Genomic DNA, 14,867 nt, shown 5'->3' with positions numbered 1-14,867 from the left:
TCCAAGGTTAAATCTATGCCTACATCTTCCAAAGTTCTTTGCAAAGGATCAATCCTTCAGTTTTTTGGTGTTGTTCTTGGATTTGTACAGATGTTAATATTTCCATTTTGCTCCATTTACTACTACACAAACCTTGAGCATTTTTTTTTAATTTTAGACAACCAATGGTTAGTACATATCCTTCCATTCCATGAATTAGTTTCATTTTGTCTCGGTTAAGCTCTCTGTGTGTGCAAGCTTTACAAAACCAAGACTTAATCCTAGCTAACCTGAAGATGCTAGCTAATCAAGAACAGTCTAAAAATATTGTGTGGCAATATCGGCCACTAACTAACCTGAAAGGAATTCAACTTTTATGTTTTGGCCAATTGGTCTGCACGGCTATGTCCATTGGTGCCATTATATCTAAATTAATTAATTATCTTGCTGGTGTTATGGGCTAAATGTACACTATCATGTAGTTCCTGATCAAGAAAGCCTATGGTCGTCAAGTGTTTTTTCTTCTGCTGCGGGCTAGGGCTGTGGCGCGATCAGCATGTTGAGTATTTGACGAAAGAGCCGGGGCATCTTGCACCCAGCTTCCATGTGCTCGATGCCAAGTATTGCTTCTCCAGTGTTAAATTAACTCAAGTGCTGTCCCTGGTATCTATTTTGCTGACAGTTTTCTTCTGGTTATTCCAGTCAACTTTGGTTATGCTATTGGATGGTTCATGGGCTCGCGTTGCTGGATGAAACTCTTGACGAAGACCTCGAGAACGATATTGTAGACTTATTGTCTTGATGCCGGGTTTGTTGATCAGTTACGATATAATTGTATGGATATGTTGCTGCAGTTTGCAGTTAAATTTTGATAACACTTATGCTTAAGGATATATATGTTGAAAACTTTACAAGCAGACTGTTTAAGGCTTTAGCTCAAACTTCCGCTCTTCTTAAATCTGATTATAGAAACTAAGAAATAAGTTGCTGAGGTAATATGCTCTGGTTGCACAACACAGTAAATCTCAAATCTGATTTCAGTTGAACAACATTGCTTCATACAAGGATGACAAGAAAATAACCTTTATTTAACTTTGCGCCATGGTTAGGTTGTCCCTTAGAAGTTTTTGCAGCAGTATGATTTTTTTTAAAGAAAATACAAGTAGTATTTGTCATACATAATTAAAGCACTGAAGATACCCCTTTGCAGATACAGTAATTTCTGAATATTACCATTTTTTTCTCTTATGGTGGCGTATAATTGTTTCAGGACAAACATGGTGGATATGGTGGTGGACCTGGGCAGTTTTGCTCTAACCTCAAACTCTTCTTAATTCCCCACATTTAGCTTCGGTAATACTAGCTTTAGGTTGGTTAATCTTTTTGCATTAGTTCTTGAAATGGAATTTTAGGCAACCATGGAATTTGGAACAGGCCATGTGAATGCTGGGCTGTAGAGATTGGATCTGACATTGCTTTCAAATGTTTGCTTCACAATGAGTGCTCTTAGACCGTTCTAGGCTACTTGACATGTTCACACGAATATACAAAATAACTTCGACCAACCAATTTAGCATTATAAGAACTTCAGAGATGTGTTTGGTATTTGATTACCTAATGTGTTCATATAACTCAAGAAGCCTGATGTGGTTGGCAAAGATAGCTTTTGTAGTGGTTTTGTTTGCCCATCTTTTGGAAGGTCGGACATAGCTTTTTTTTGTTAATTGATTTACTGATTCGGTTTCATGTTCGGTGAGTGGGGTGGTCGATCCGCTACTGATCCCGACGTGCACAACCAGTCACCTGTTTATCTCTGGGCCCCTACAGAGAACGGCGTCGCCGGGGAGGACGGGAGCGGCTCGACCAATGGCCACCGCAATGCTCTTCTGCCCGCTGCTTGCCTCGCCACCCGGGCGCAAAATAGACCTGACAAGACGTCTGTATGTACTGCAGTTCAATGAGGAAGCGCGTCACTTTTTGTAAAGAAATACAAGGCTATCTTTCACCCAGGAGAGGTAATAATTTGTCATCTAAACTTCCTAAGTTGCAACTGTAGACTCCCTCCGTTCGGAAATAAGTGACGCTGCTTTAGTTCATCGCTTATTTCCAAATGAAGTTATCTTCTTTACATGTTCCTTACTCTGTTTTCTTTTTAATTTTCCGTATCTTGATTATTCTCTTTCTCTTAATTTACACTGGGTACTTCATTTTTTAAACTTATTGTTATCTGATCTATGTCTTTCTATTCTCTTAGATGGTCTTTGTGTTCTTGTGTTTTAGCTTGCATGCCTAGCAGTTTACTTTTCACGCCGCTTTGATTTATGAGTTGAAGTCAGTAGTTGATGTATTCTGACTTCTTTGATTGTTTATTGTGTATTTAGGTTAACCGAATTAGGGAGATGGCGCTGTCCCAATGGACAAAGTCAGTTGCTCCGATATGGATGAGCAGCAGGTGCGGCTACCGCTGCAGGTGGACAAGGCACGAGGTCTCATGGCTCCTCCCACTCTTCCCAACAACACTGTTGTGATGTACTGAAGCCTCCCGTTCCACATGTTCAGTACTTGCACCTCAACGTCACTTCTGTGAGTGGTGGCCTAGGTTAGGTCGATCCCTAATCTCTGTTCCAAATTATTAAGGTGTCACTATTCTCAGCATCCTTTTAATTGTGATTTATGCTGCCTTTGTATTTTTTGGGGCTAGAGATTGTAGGTTGATTTAGATTGCTAACTAGATTCATACTGTCAATACTACTGTAGATATCAATGTTTCCAGAGCATCATTATCAATTGGCTGTTATCTCATTGTGTTTATGAGCAGATACAACATCTCTTGTGAGACTTAGTCTTACACTTGCTGATATAAACTACTTGGCAATATTTATAGAATGTATGTCTTTCTGTTTGTACTACTTGATACAAATCAGTTGTCCTAGGCAAACATTGTGGCTTGCTTTTGGTACAGATTTTGCCTCTGTGATCTTTAGTTTTATGGTTATCCTGGGCAACAACTACACTTTGCTTGTGGTATATATTTAATCTATATGCCCTATATTTAGTTATCCTGGGCAACAGCTATACCTTGCTCTTGATGTATCTTTGTAGTGTTTGTGATATATACCAAACACATTATTCTGGGCGGTTATTTTAATTTCTTTTGGATGTTCTAAACGCTTTGTGATATTAAAGTTTTAGTCGCTGTGAGGCAACACCTGTAAGGCGCGCTTCCGATCTTAGCATTAGACCAAAACGTTTGGACCGGTACCCTTAAGCCTGCTTCCGATCTTCGCATTAACTACTTTGACCAAAACGTTGGGACCGGCACCTTTGCGCCAAGGCGCGATCCCGATCTAGTAGTATAGATGACTACTCATCTATCAGTATCCTCGACTGCTGTAATTCCTTCAGTTTGTTATGCAATGATGGTGGACAAATAGTGGATGTGCCATTGAGGAATTGGAACAGAACAGCCATGGGAAAGATCATGAGTCATGCGATGTCATGTGGGCTAATTAATATGTGGGGCCAGCTCACAACAAAACATAGGAGGGTAGATGTTATCATGCAGCACACCCATTTGTCACAGTGGCGTTGGAGAGTTGTGATCAACAATTTGCGATGGTAGCCTGGTGGGAGACCAAGACCATGAAAGGTCTCGTCAGTTACACCGGAGGCGGACGGTGGATTTCTTTGCGCGAGTGGAATCAGATGTGGCGTTAAAGTACTTTTTTCTCTCTTGTACATACTGCTGACATGGCCACACGTGAATGGACGCTGATGTGGATAGCCTGCATGTTCAGAGAAATAGGTTAGTGGGGATGAACTATTTAAGTATTATAGATTATAGATACAGCAGTCTCTCTCATGCAACACTTGAGTCTTGATACATGAATACAGCAGTCCTTGTGTTTTATTAGCCAATCCATTTCCATATTTGCATTTGTGTTTTCCACATGGCTTTTCACTGTTGATGATTCAACTTCAGCAAAGGCATGTCTTCTCTATTTTTTTTTGAAGTTTTCAACGCAGGGGGGGGGGGGGATTTCCCCACCTGAATTTTCATATATCAGGGCCGGACCGCCCGAGTAAACAGGTCATCATTACAATTTTACAAGAAGGGAAAAGGAAGAGGGGAGAGCGGAGCGAAGGTGCAGCACCTAAGCGGTTAGGCACTGAATCCATATATCGGCGGCATCCTTGAGGGCCGCAGGGAGGCGGACACGCCACAAGACGGCATCCTCTCTGCACAGCTGCAGAAGCCGGTGGAGCGAGGGTGGCATGTTCTGGAAGACGATCGCGTTGCGGTGTTTCCAAAGCTGCCAGCAGCAGAGGAGCAGGAACGCTGGCCCCGTCCGAGGAGGGACCAAGCTCGGAGGTGACATAAGGTGGAGCAGCTTGACGGAAGAGACAGATGGCGTCGCCCCGATAGAGGCCCAGAACTGCCTGGCGAAGGGGCAAGCAAAAATGAGGTGGTCTGCTGTTTCCAGCGGAGCCGAGCAGATCGGGCAACCCGCCCCGGCCACCTCAACAATGTGCTTACGTAGAAGCACGTCCCTCGTGTGAATCCGAGCCTGGACCAGGAGCCAGGCGAAGAAGCGTACCCTGCTAGGGGTGTGGCTCGTCCAGATGAAGTTGGCGAAAGGCGCATCCACGCCGCCAAAGCGACATAGTTGATACACCCCGGCCGAGGAGAGAGCGTCGCCTTTGGCACAGCCAGCACGGAGAGCACGAGTGTCGGCCTCCCCGGACAGAACTAGCGCGAGGATGATGGGTAGGAAGATCCCCCGTTCCCGCGGGCCGGTCTGGTTGAGCCGCGGCACAAGCCCACCGTTGATCCCGTGTTGGACGACATGGGCAACCGAAACGTCGGGCTTAGTGACGTGGGAGAAGAGAGAGCTCATCTGGATGGAGAGGGTGTTGGGGAACGTAGTAATTTCAAAAATTTCCTACGCACACGCAAGATCATGGTGATGCATAGCAACGAGAGGGGAGAGTGTAATCTACATACCCTTGTAGACCGAAAGCGGAAGCGTTAGAACAACGCGGTTGATGTAGTCGTACGTCTTCACGGCCCGACCGATCAAGCACCGAAACTACGGCACCTCTGAGTTCTAGCACACGTTTAGCTCGATGACGTCCCTCGAACTTCGATCCAGCCGAGTGTCGAGGGAGAGTTCCGTCAGCACGACGGCATGGTGACGATCTTGATGTTCTTTCGTCGTAGGGCTTCGCCTAAGCACCGCTACAATATTATCGAGGAGGACTATGGTGGAGGGGGGCACCGCACACGGCTAATAGATCTCAAGGATCAATTGTTGTTGTGTCTTTGGGGTGCCCCCCTGCCCCCATATATATAGGAGCAAGGGGGGAGGTGGCCGGCCTATGGAGGAGGCGCACCAAGGGGGGAGTTCTACTCCCACCGGGAGTAGGACTCCTCCTTTCCTTGTTGGAGAAGGAAAGAGGAGGAGTAGGACTCCACCTTTCCTTGTTGGAGAAGGAAAGAGGAGGAGAGCGAGAAGAAAAAGTGGGCTGCCCCCCTTGTCCAATTCGGACCAGAGGGGGTGCGCAGGCCTCCTTCCTTTTGGCCTCTCTCCTCTATTCCCATATGGCCTAATAAGGCCCATATACTCCCCGGTGAATTCCCGTAACTCTCCGATACTCCAAAAAATACCCGAATCACTCGGAACCTTTATGAAGTCCGAATATAGTCGTCCAATATATCGATCTTTACGTCTCGACCATTTCGAGACTCCTCGTCATGTCCCTGATCTCATCCGGGACTCCGAACTCCTTCGGTACATCAAAACTCATAAACTCATAATATAACTGTCATCGAAACCTTAAGCGTGCGGACCCTACGGGTTCGAGAACAATGTAGACATGACCTAGAACTATTCTCGGTCAATAACCAATAGCGGAACCTGGATGCTCATATTGGCTCCCACATATTCTAAGATCTTTATCGGTCAAACCGCATAACAACATACATTGTTCCCTTTGTCATCGGTACCTTACTTGCCCGAGATTTGATTGTCGGTATCCAATACCTAGTTCAATCTCGTTAAGGGCAAGTCTCTTTACTCGTTACGTAATGCATGATTCCGTAACTAACTCACTAGTTACATTGCTTGCAAGGCTTATAGTGATGTGCATTACCGAGAGGGCCCAGAGATACCTCTCCGACAATCGGAGTGACAAAACCTAATCTTGAAATACGCCAACCCAACATGTACCTTTGGAGACACCTGTAGTACTCCTTTATAATCACCTAGTTACGTTGTGACGTTTGGTAGCACCCAAAGTGTTCCTCCGGTAAATGGGAGTTGCATAATCTCATAGTTACAGGAACATGTATAAGTCATGAAGAAAGCAATAGCAATATGTTTGTCTATGTATTTACACATGTATCATGTTTCCGGTTAATACAATTCTAGCATGAATAATAAACATTTATCATGATATGAGGAAATAAATAATAACTTTATTATTGCCTCTAGGGCATATTTCCTTCAGTCTCCCACTTGCACTAGAGTCAATAATCTAGATTACACAGTAATGATTCTAACACCCATGGAGTCTTGGTGTTGATCATGTTTTGCTCGTGGAAGAGGCTTAGTCAATGGGTCTGCAACATTCAGATCCGTATGTATCTTGCAAATCTCTATGTCTCCCACCTGGACATGGTCCCGGATGGAATTGAAGCGTCTCTTGATGTGCTTGGTCCTCTTGTTAAATCTGGATTCCTTTGCCAAGGCAATTGCACCAGTATTGTCACAGAAGATCTTCATTGGTCCCGATGCACTAGGTATGACACCTAGATCGGAAATGAACTCCTTCATCCAGACTCCTTCATTTGCTGCTTCCGAAGCAGCTATGTATTCCGCTTCACATGTAGATCCCGCCACGACGCTTTGTTTAGAACTGCACCAACTAACAGCTCCACCGTTTAATAAAAACACGTATCCGGTTTGCGATTTAAAATCGTCCGGATCAGTGTCAAAGCTTGCATCGACGTAACCATTTACGACTAGCTCTTTGTCACCTCCATATACGAGAAACATATCCTTAGTCCTTTTCAGGTATTTCAGGATGTTCTTGACCGCTGTCCAGTGATCCACTCCTGGATTACTTTGGTACCTTCCTGCCAAGCTTATTGCTAAGCACACGTCAGGTCTGGTACACAGCATTGCATACATGATAGAGCCTATGGCTGAAGCATAGGGAACATCTTTCATTTTCTCTCTATCTTCTGCTGTGGTCGGGCATTGAGTTTGACTCAACTTCACACCTTGTAGTACGGGTAAGAACCCTTTCTTTGCCTGATCCATTTTGAACATTTTCAAAACTTTATCAAGGTATGTGCTTTGTGAAAGTCCAATTAAGCGTCTTGATCTATCTCTATAAATCTTGATGCCCAATATATAAGCAGCTTCACCGAGGTCTTTCATAGAAAAACTTTTATTTAAGTATCCCTTTATGCTATCCAGAAATTCTATATCATTTCCAATTAATAATATGTCATCTACATATAATATCAGAAATGCTATAGAGCTCCCACTCACTTTCTTGTAAATACAGGCTTCTCCAAAAGTCTATATAAAACCATATGCTTTGATCACACTATCAAAGCGTTTATTCCAACTCCTAGATGCTTGCACCAGTCCATAAATGGATCGCTGGAGCTTGCACACTTTGTTAGCACCTTTTGGATCAACAAAACCTTCTGGCTGCATCATATACAACTCTTCTTCCATAAATCCATTCAAGAATGCAGTTTTGACATCCATTTGCCAAATTTCATAATCATAAAATGCAGCAATTGCTAACATGATTCAGACAGACTTAAGCATCTCTACGGGTGAGAAAGTCTCATCGTAGTCAACCCCTTGAACTTGTCGAAAACCTTTTGCAACAAGTCGAGCTTTATGGACAGTTATATTACCATCAGCGTCAGTCTTCTTCTTAAAAATCCATTTATTCTCAATGGCTTGCCGATCATCGGCCAGTCAACCAAAGTCCATACTTTGTTCTCATACATGGATCCCATCTCAGATTTCATGGCCTCTAGCCATTTTGCGGAACCTGGGCTCATCATTGCTTCCTCATAGTTCGTAGGTTCGCCATGGTCAAGTAACATGACTTTCAGAATAGGATTACCGTACCACTCTGCTGCGGATCTTACTCTGGTAGACCTACGAGGTTCAGTAGAAACTTGATCTGAAGATTCATGATCAATATCATTAGCTTCATCACTAATTGGTGTAGTTGTCACAGGAACTGGTTCTTGTGATGAACTACTTTCCAACAAGGGAGAAGATACAGTTATCTCATCAAGTTCTACTTTCCTCCCACTCACTTCTTTCGATAGAAACTCCTTCTCTAGAGAGGATCCGAATTTAGCAACGAAAATCTTGCCCTCAGATCTGTGATAGAAGGTGTACCCAATAGTCTCCTTTGGGTATCCTATGAAGACACATTTCTCCGATTTGGGTTCGAGCTTATCTGGTTGAAGTTTCTTCACATAAGCATCGCAGCCCCAAACTTAAGAAACGACAACTTTGGTTTCTTTCCAAACCACAGTTCATAAGGCGTCGTCTCAACGGATTTTGATGGTGCCCTATTTAACGTGAATGCGGCCGTCTCTAAAGCATAACCCCAAAACGATAGCGGTAAATTAGTAAGAGACATCATAGATCGCACCATATCTAGTAAAGTACGATTACGACGTTCGGACACACCATTTCGTTGTGGTGTTCCAGGTGGCGTGAGTTGCGAAACTATTCCGCATTGTTTCAAATGTAAACCAAACTCGTAACTCAAATATTCTCCTCCACGATCAGATCGTAGAAATTTTATTTTCTTGTTACGATGATTTTCTACTTCACTCTGAAACTCTTTGAACTTTTCAAATGTTTCAGACTTGTGTTTCATCAATTAGATATACCCATATCTGCTCAAATCATCCGTGAAGGTGAGAAAATAACGATACCCGTCGTGAGCTTCAACATTCATTGGACCGCATACATCGGTATGTATGATTTCTAACAAATCAGTTGCTCGCTCCATAGTTCCAAAGAACGGTGTTTTAGTCATCTTGCCCATGAGGCACGGTTCGCAAGTACCAAGTGATTCATAATCAAGTGATTCCAAAAGTCCATCAGTATGGAGTTTCTTCATGCGCTTCACACCGATATGACCTAAACGGCAGTGCCATAAATAAGTTGCACTATCATTATTAACTCTGCGTCTTTTGGCTTCAACATTATGAATATGTGTATCACTACTATCAAGATTTAATAAAAATAGACCACTCTGTAAGTGTGCATGACCATAAAAGATATTACTCATATAAATAGAACAACCATTATTCTCTGATTTAAATGAATAACCGTCTTGCATCAAACAAGATCCAGATATAATGTTCATGCTCAACGCTGGCACAAAATAACAATTATTTAGGTCTAAAACTAATCCCGATGGTAGATGTAGAGGTAGCGTGCCGACCGCGATCACATTGACTTTGGAACCATTTCCCACGCGCATCGTCACCTCGTCCTTAGCCAATCTTCGCCTATTCCGTAGTCCCTGTTTTGAGTTGCAAATATTAGCAACAGAACCAGTATCAAATACCCAGGTGCTACTGCGAGCATTAGTAAGGTACACATCAATAATATGTATATCACATATAGCTTTGTTCACTTTTCCATCCTTCTTATCCGCCAAATACTTGGGGCAGTTCCGCTTCCAGTGTCCAGTCTGCTTGCAGTAGAAGCACTCAGTCTCAGGCTTAGGTCCAGACTTGGGTTTCTTCTCTTGAGCAGCAACTTGTTTGCTGTTCTTCTTGAAGTTCCCCTTCTTCTTCCCTTTGCCCTTTTTCTTGAAACTGGTGGTCTTATTGACCATCAACACTTGATGCTCCTTCTTGATTTCTACCTCCGCAGCTTTTAGCATTGCGAAGAGCTCGGGTATAGTCTTGTCCATCCCTTGCATATTATAGTTCATCACAAAGCTCTTGTAGCTTGGTGGCAGTGATTGAAGAATTCTGTCAATGACACTATCATCAGGAAGATTAACTCCAAGTTGAATCAAGTGATTATTATACCCAGACATTCTGAGTATGTGTTCACTGACAGAACTATTCTCCTCCATCTTACAGCTATAGAACTTATTGGAGACTTCATATCTCTCAATCCGGGCATTTGCTTGAAATATCAACTTCAACTCCTGGAACATCTCATATGCTCCATGACGTTCAAAACGTCGTTGAAGACCCGGTTCCAAGCCGTAAATCATGGCACACTGAACTATCGAGTAGTCATCAGCTTTGCTCTGCCAGACATTCTTAACGTCGTCAGTTGCATCTGCAGCAGGCCTGGCACCCAGCAGTGCTTCCAAGACGTAATTCTTCTGTGCAGCAATGAGGATAATCCTCAGGTTATGGACCTAGTCCGTGTAATTGCTACCATCATCTTTCAACTTAGCTTTCTCAAGCAACGCATTAAAATTCAACGGAACAACAGCATGAGCCATCTATCTACAACAAACATAGACAAGTAAAATACTATCAGGTACTAAGTTCATGATAAATTTAAGTTCAATTAATCATATTACTTAAGAACTCCCACTTAGACAGACATCTCTCTAGTCATCTAAGTGATCACGTGATCCAAATCAACTAAACCATGTCCGATCATCACGTGAGATGGAGTAGTTTTCAATGGTGAACATCACTATGTTGATCATATCTACTATATGATTCACGTTTGACCTTTCAGTCTCCGTGTTCCGAGGCCATATCTGTATATGCTAGGCTCGTCAAGTTTTAACCTGAGTATTTCGCGTGTGCAACTGTTTTGCACCAGTTGTATTTGAACGTAGAGCCTATCACACCCGATTATCACGTGGTGTCTCAGCATGAAGAACTTTCACAACGGTGCATACTCAGGGAGAACACTTTTTGAAAATTTTAGTGAGAGATCATCTTAAAATGCTACCGTCAATCAAAGCAAGATAAGATGCATAAAGGATAAACATCACATGCAATCAATATAAGTGATATGATATGGCCATTATCATCTTGTGCTTGTGATCTCCATCTTCGAAGCACCGTCGTGATCACCATCATCACTGGCGTGACACCTTGATCTCCATCGTAGCATCGTTGTCGTTACGCCATCTATTGCTTTTACGACTATCGCTACCTCTTAGTGATAAGGTAAAGCAATTACATGGCGTTTGCATTTCATACAATAAAGCGACAACCATATGGCTCCTGCCAGTTGCCGATAACTTCGGTTACAAAACATGATCACCTCATACAATAAAATATAGCATCACGTCTTGACCATATCACATCACAACATGCCCTGCAAAAACAAGTTAGACGTCCTCTACTTTGTTGTTGCAAATTTTACGTGGCTGCTACGGGCTGAGCAAGAACCGTTCTTACCTACGCATCAAAACCACAATGATAGTTCGTCAAGTTAGTGTTGTTTTAACCTTCGCAAGGACCGGGCGTAGCCACACTCGGTTCGACTAAAGTTGGAAAAACAGACACCCGCTAGTCACCTGTGTGCAAAGCACGTCGGTAAAACCAGTCTCGCGTAAGCGTACGCGTAATGTCGGTCCGGGCCGCTTCATCCAACAATACCGCCGAACCAAAGTATGACATGCTGGTAAGCAGTATGACTTGTATCGCCCACGACTCACTTGTGTTCTACTCGTGCAAATAACATCAACGCATAAAACCTAGGCTCGGATGCCACTGTTGGGGAACGTAGTAATTTCAAAAATTTCCTACGCACACGCAAGATCATGGTGATGCATAGCAATGAGAGGGGAGAGTGTAATCTACAAACCCTTTTAGACCGAAAGCGGAAGCGTTAGAACAACGCGGTTGATGTAGTCGTACGTCTTCACGGCCCGACCGATCAAGCACTGAAACTACGACACCTCCGAGTTCTAGCACACGTTCAGCTCGATGACGTCCCTCGAACTTCGATCCAGTCGAGTGTCGAGGGAGAGTTCCGTCAGCATGACGGAGTGGTGACGATCTTGATGTTCTACCCTCGCAGGGCTTCGCCTAAGCACCGCTACAGTATTATCGAGGAGGACTATGGTAGAGGGGGCACCGCACATGGCTAATAGATCTCAAGGATCAATTGTTGTTGTGTCTTTGGGGTGCCCCCCTGCCCCCATATATATAGGAGCACGGGGGGAGGTGGCCGGCCTATGGAGGAGGCGCACCAAGGGGGGAGTCCTACTCCCACCGGGAGTAGGACTCCTCCTTTCCTTGTTGGAGAAGGAAAGAGGAGGAGTAGGACTCCTCCTTTCCTTGTTGGAGAAGGAAAGAGGAGGAGAGGGAGAAGGAAAAGTGGGCTGCCCCCCTTGTCCAATTCGGACCAGAGGGGGTGCGCAGGCCTCCTTCCTTTTGGCGTCTCTCCTCTATTCCCGTATGGCCCAATAAGGCCCATATACTCCCTGGTGAATTCCCGTAACTCTCCGGTACTCCGAAAAATACCCGAATCACTCGGAACCTTTCCGAAGTCCGAATATAGTCGTCCAATATATCGATCTTTACGTCTCGACCATTTCGAGACTCCTCATCATGTCCCCGATCTCATCCGGGACTCCGAACTCCTTCGGTACATCAAAACTCATAAACTCATAATATAACTGTCATCGAAACTTAAGCGTGCGGACCCTATGGGTTCGAGAACAATGTAGACATGACCTAGAACTATTCTCGGTCAATAACCAATAGCGGAACCTGGATGCTCATATTGGCTCCCACATATTCTATGAAGATCTTTATCGGTCAAACCGCATAACAACATACGTTGTTCCCTTTGTCATCGGTATGTTACTTGCCCGAGATTTGATCGTCGGTATCCAATACCTAGTTCAATCTCGTTACTGGCAAGTCTCTTTACTCGTTACGTAATGCATCATTCCGTAACTAACTCATTAGTTACATTGCTTGCAAGGCTTATAGTGATGTGCATTACCGAGAGGGCCTAGAGATACCTCTCCGACAATCGGAGTGACAAAACCTAATCTCGAAATACGCCAACCCAACATGTACCTTTGGAGACACCTGTAGTACTCCTTTATAATCACCCAGTTACGTTGTGACATTTGGTAGCACCCAAAGTGTTCCTCCGGTAAATGGGAGTTGCATAATCTCATAGTTACAGGAACATGTATAAGTCATGAAGAAAGCAATAGCAATATACTAAACGATCAAGTGCTAGGCTAACGGAATGGGTCATGTCAATCACATCATTCTCCTAATGATGTGATCCCATTAATCAAATGACAATACATGTCTATGGTTAGGAAACATAACCATCTTTGATTAATGAGCTAGTCAAGTAGAGGCATACTAGTGACTATATGTTTGTCTATGTATTCAAACATGTATCATGTTTCCGGTTAATACAATTCTAGCATGAATAATAAACATTTATCATGATATGAGGAAATAAATAATAACTTTATTATTGCCTCTAGGGCATATTTCCTTCAGAGGGCGCCGCCGGGAAGCCACGAGTCAAGCCAGAACGCCGTCGTGCGCCCATCTCTGACGGAGACTTTGGTGAGCGCCCTGTAAAGAGGCATAAGCTTGGCGAGGGACGACCAGTGTGGCCCGGGGAGCGACATGGCAGTCGTCGGGTTTAGAAGAGAGCGACCCAATTCGCCCCAAACCCAGTGCGCCCACGGGGAGTCTTGGCGAGTGTGCAGCCGGTGGAGAAGCTTCAGAAGGAGGCACTGGTTCTGGACCGAAAGGGCGTGCACCCCCAGTCCCCCCTCCGCCTTTGTCCTGGTGACACGGTCCCAAGCGACAAGGCACTGCGCGCCCGACGCTTTATCCGCACCGGCCCAGAGGAAGGACCGCCGCAGAGCGTCGATCGCCCGAAGGACGGACGGAGGCACCTCCATCGAAGCCATGGCGTACGTGGGAAGTGCGTCTAGCACGGCGTTTAGCAGGACAAGGCGCCCCCGAAGGACAGTAGGTGAGGACGCCACCCGGAGAGGTAGCGCTCAGCCTTGGCGATGAGCGGGAGAAATTCTTCCATGGTGAGCTTTCGGTTTGAGAGGGGGAGCTCGAGGTAGATTTGTGGGAAGGATCCCACGGCATAGCCCACGACCTGCACGAGCTCCAGAAGCTCGTTGTTGGAGACGTGGATGGGCGCGATGGTGCTCTTGGAGAAGTTGATGACCAGCCCCGTCGCAGCTGCAAAATCATCGAGGATGCCTTTTAGACGCCGCACCGCTCCCAGCTCAGCTCTCATGATGATGATCGTGTCATCAGCGTACTGAAGGACAAGGGGCGGTGCATCGTCCACCAGAGGGTGGTGCATCCCGCCGTCGGCCTTGATCATCCGTTGTAGCACATCAGCCACCAGCAGGAAAAGGTAAGGAGACAGAGGGTCCCCCTCTCGCAGCCCTTTTTTGCATCTGATCCACCTCCCAGGCACACCGTTGAGCATCACCGCGGACATGGACGATTGAAGGATCGAGTCCATCCAATCACACCAACGTGGAGGGAAGCCGCGCACCTCCATAATCTGGCGAAGGCTTCGCTAGTTGATGGAGTCGAACGCCTTAGCGAAGTCCAACTTCAGAACAAGGGCAGGAACCCGGCGGGCTTGGCAGCACAGCACAATCTCCGTGGCGAACATGAAGTTCTAGGAGATACTCCTCCCACGGATGAACCCCGACTGGTCGACATCGACCACGTCGGCGATCTGTCGTTGAAGCCGAGTGGTGAGGACCTTGCACGGGATCTTGACATCGCAGTTTTGGAGAGAGATGGGGCGGAACCTGTTGGAAATATGCCCTAGAGGCAATAATAAAAGTATTATTATTATATTTCCTTGTTCATGATA

At 45.0% G+C, this 14,867-nt stretch overlaps 1 long non-coding RNA gene and 1 pseudogene across 1 annotated transcript; one reads left to right on the top strand and one right to left on the bottom strand.

The window, feature by feature from the left end:
* Window positions 1–677: 677 nt before the first annotated feature.
* LOC119290021 lies at window positions 678–1,934 on the top strand. Its single transcript, XR_005141685.1, has 3 exons — window positions 678–787; window positions 1,250–1,332; window positions 1,807–1,934. It is a non-coding gene; the product is annotated as an uncharacterized LOC119290021 (long non-coding RNA).
* Window positions 1,935–4,133: 2,199 nt separating this feature from the next.
* Window positions 4,134–13,917, bottom strand: LOC119284424 (annotated as a pseudogene).
* Between the last annotated feature and the right edge of the window lie 950 nt (window positions 13,918–14,867).

This window comes from Triticum dicoccoides, chromosome 4A (assembly GCF_002162155.2).
Source record: "Triticum dicoccoides isolate Atlit2015 ecotype Zavitan chromosome 4A, WEW_v2.0, whole genome shotgun sequence".
NCBI classification, from domain to species: domain Eukaryota; kingdom Viridiplantae; phylum Streptophyta; class Magnoliopsida; order Poales; family Poaceae; genus Triticum; species Triticum dicoccoides.
Note: the sequence above shows the minus strand (reverse complement) of the source record. Positions and strands in the feature narration are given on the sequence as shown.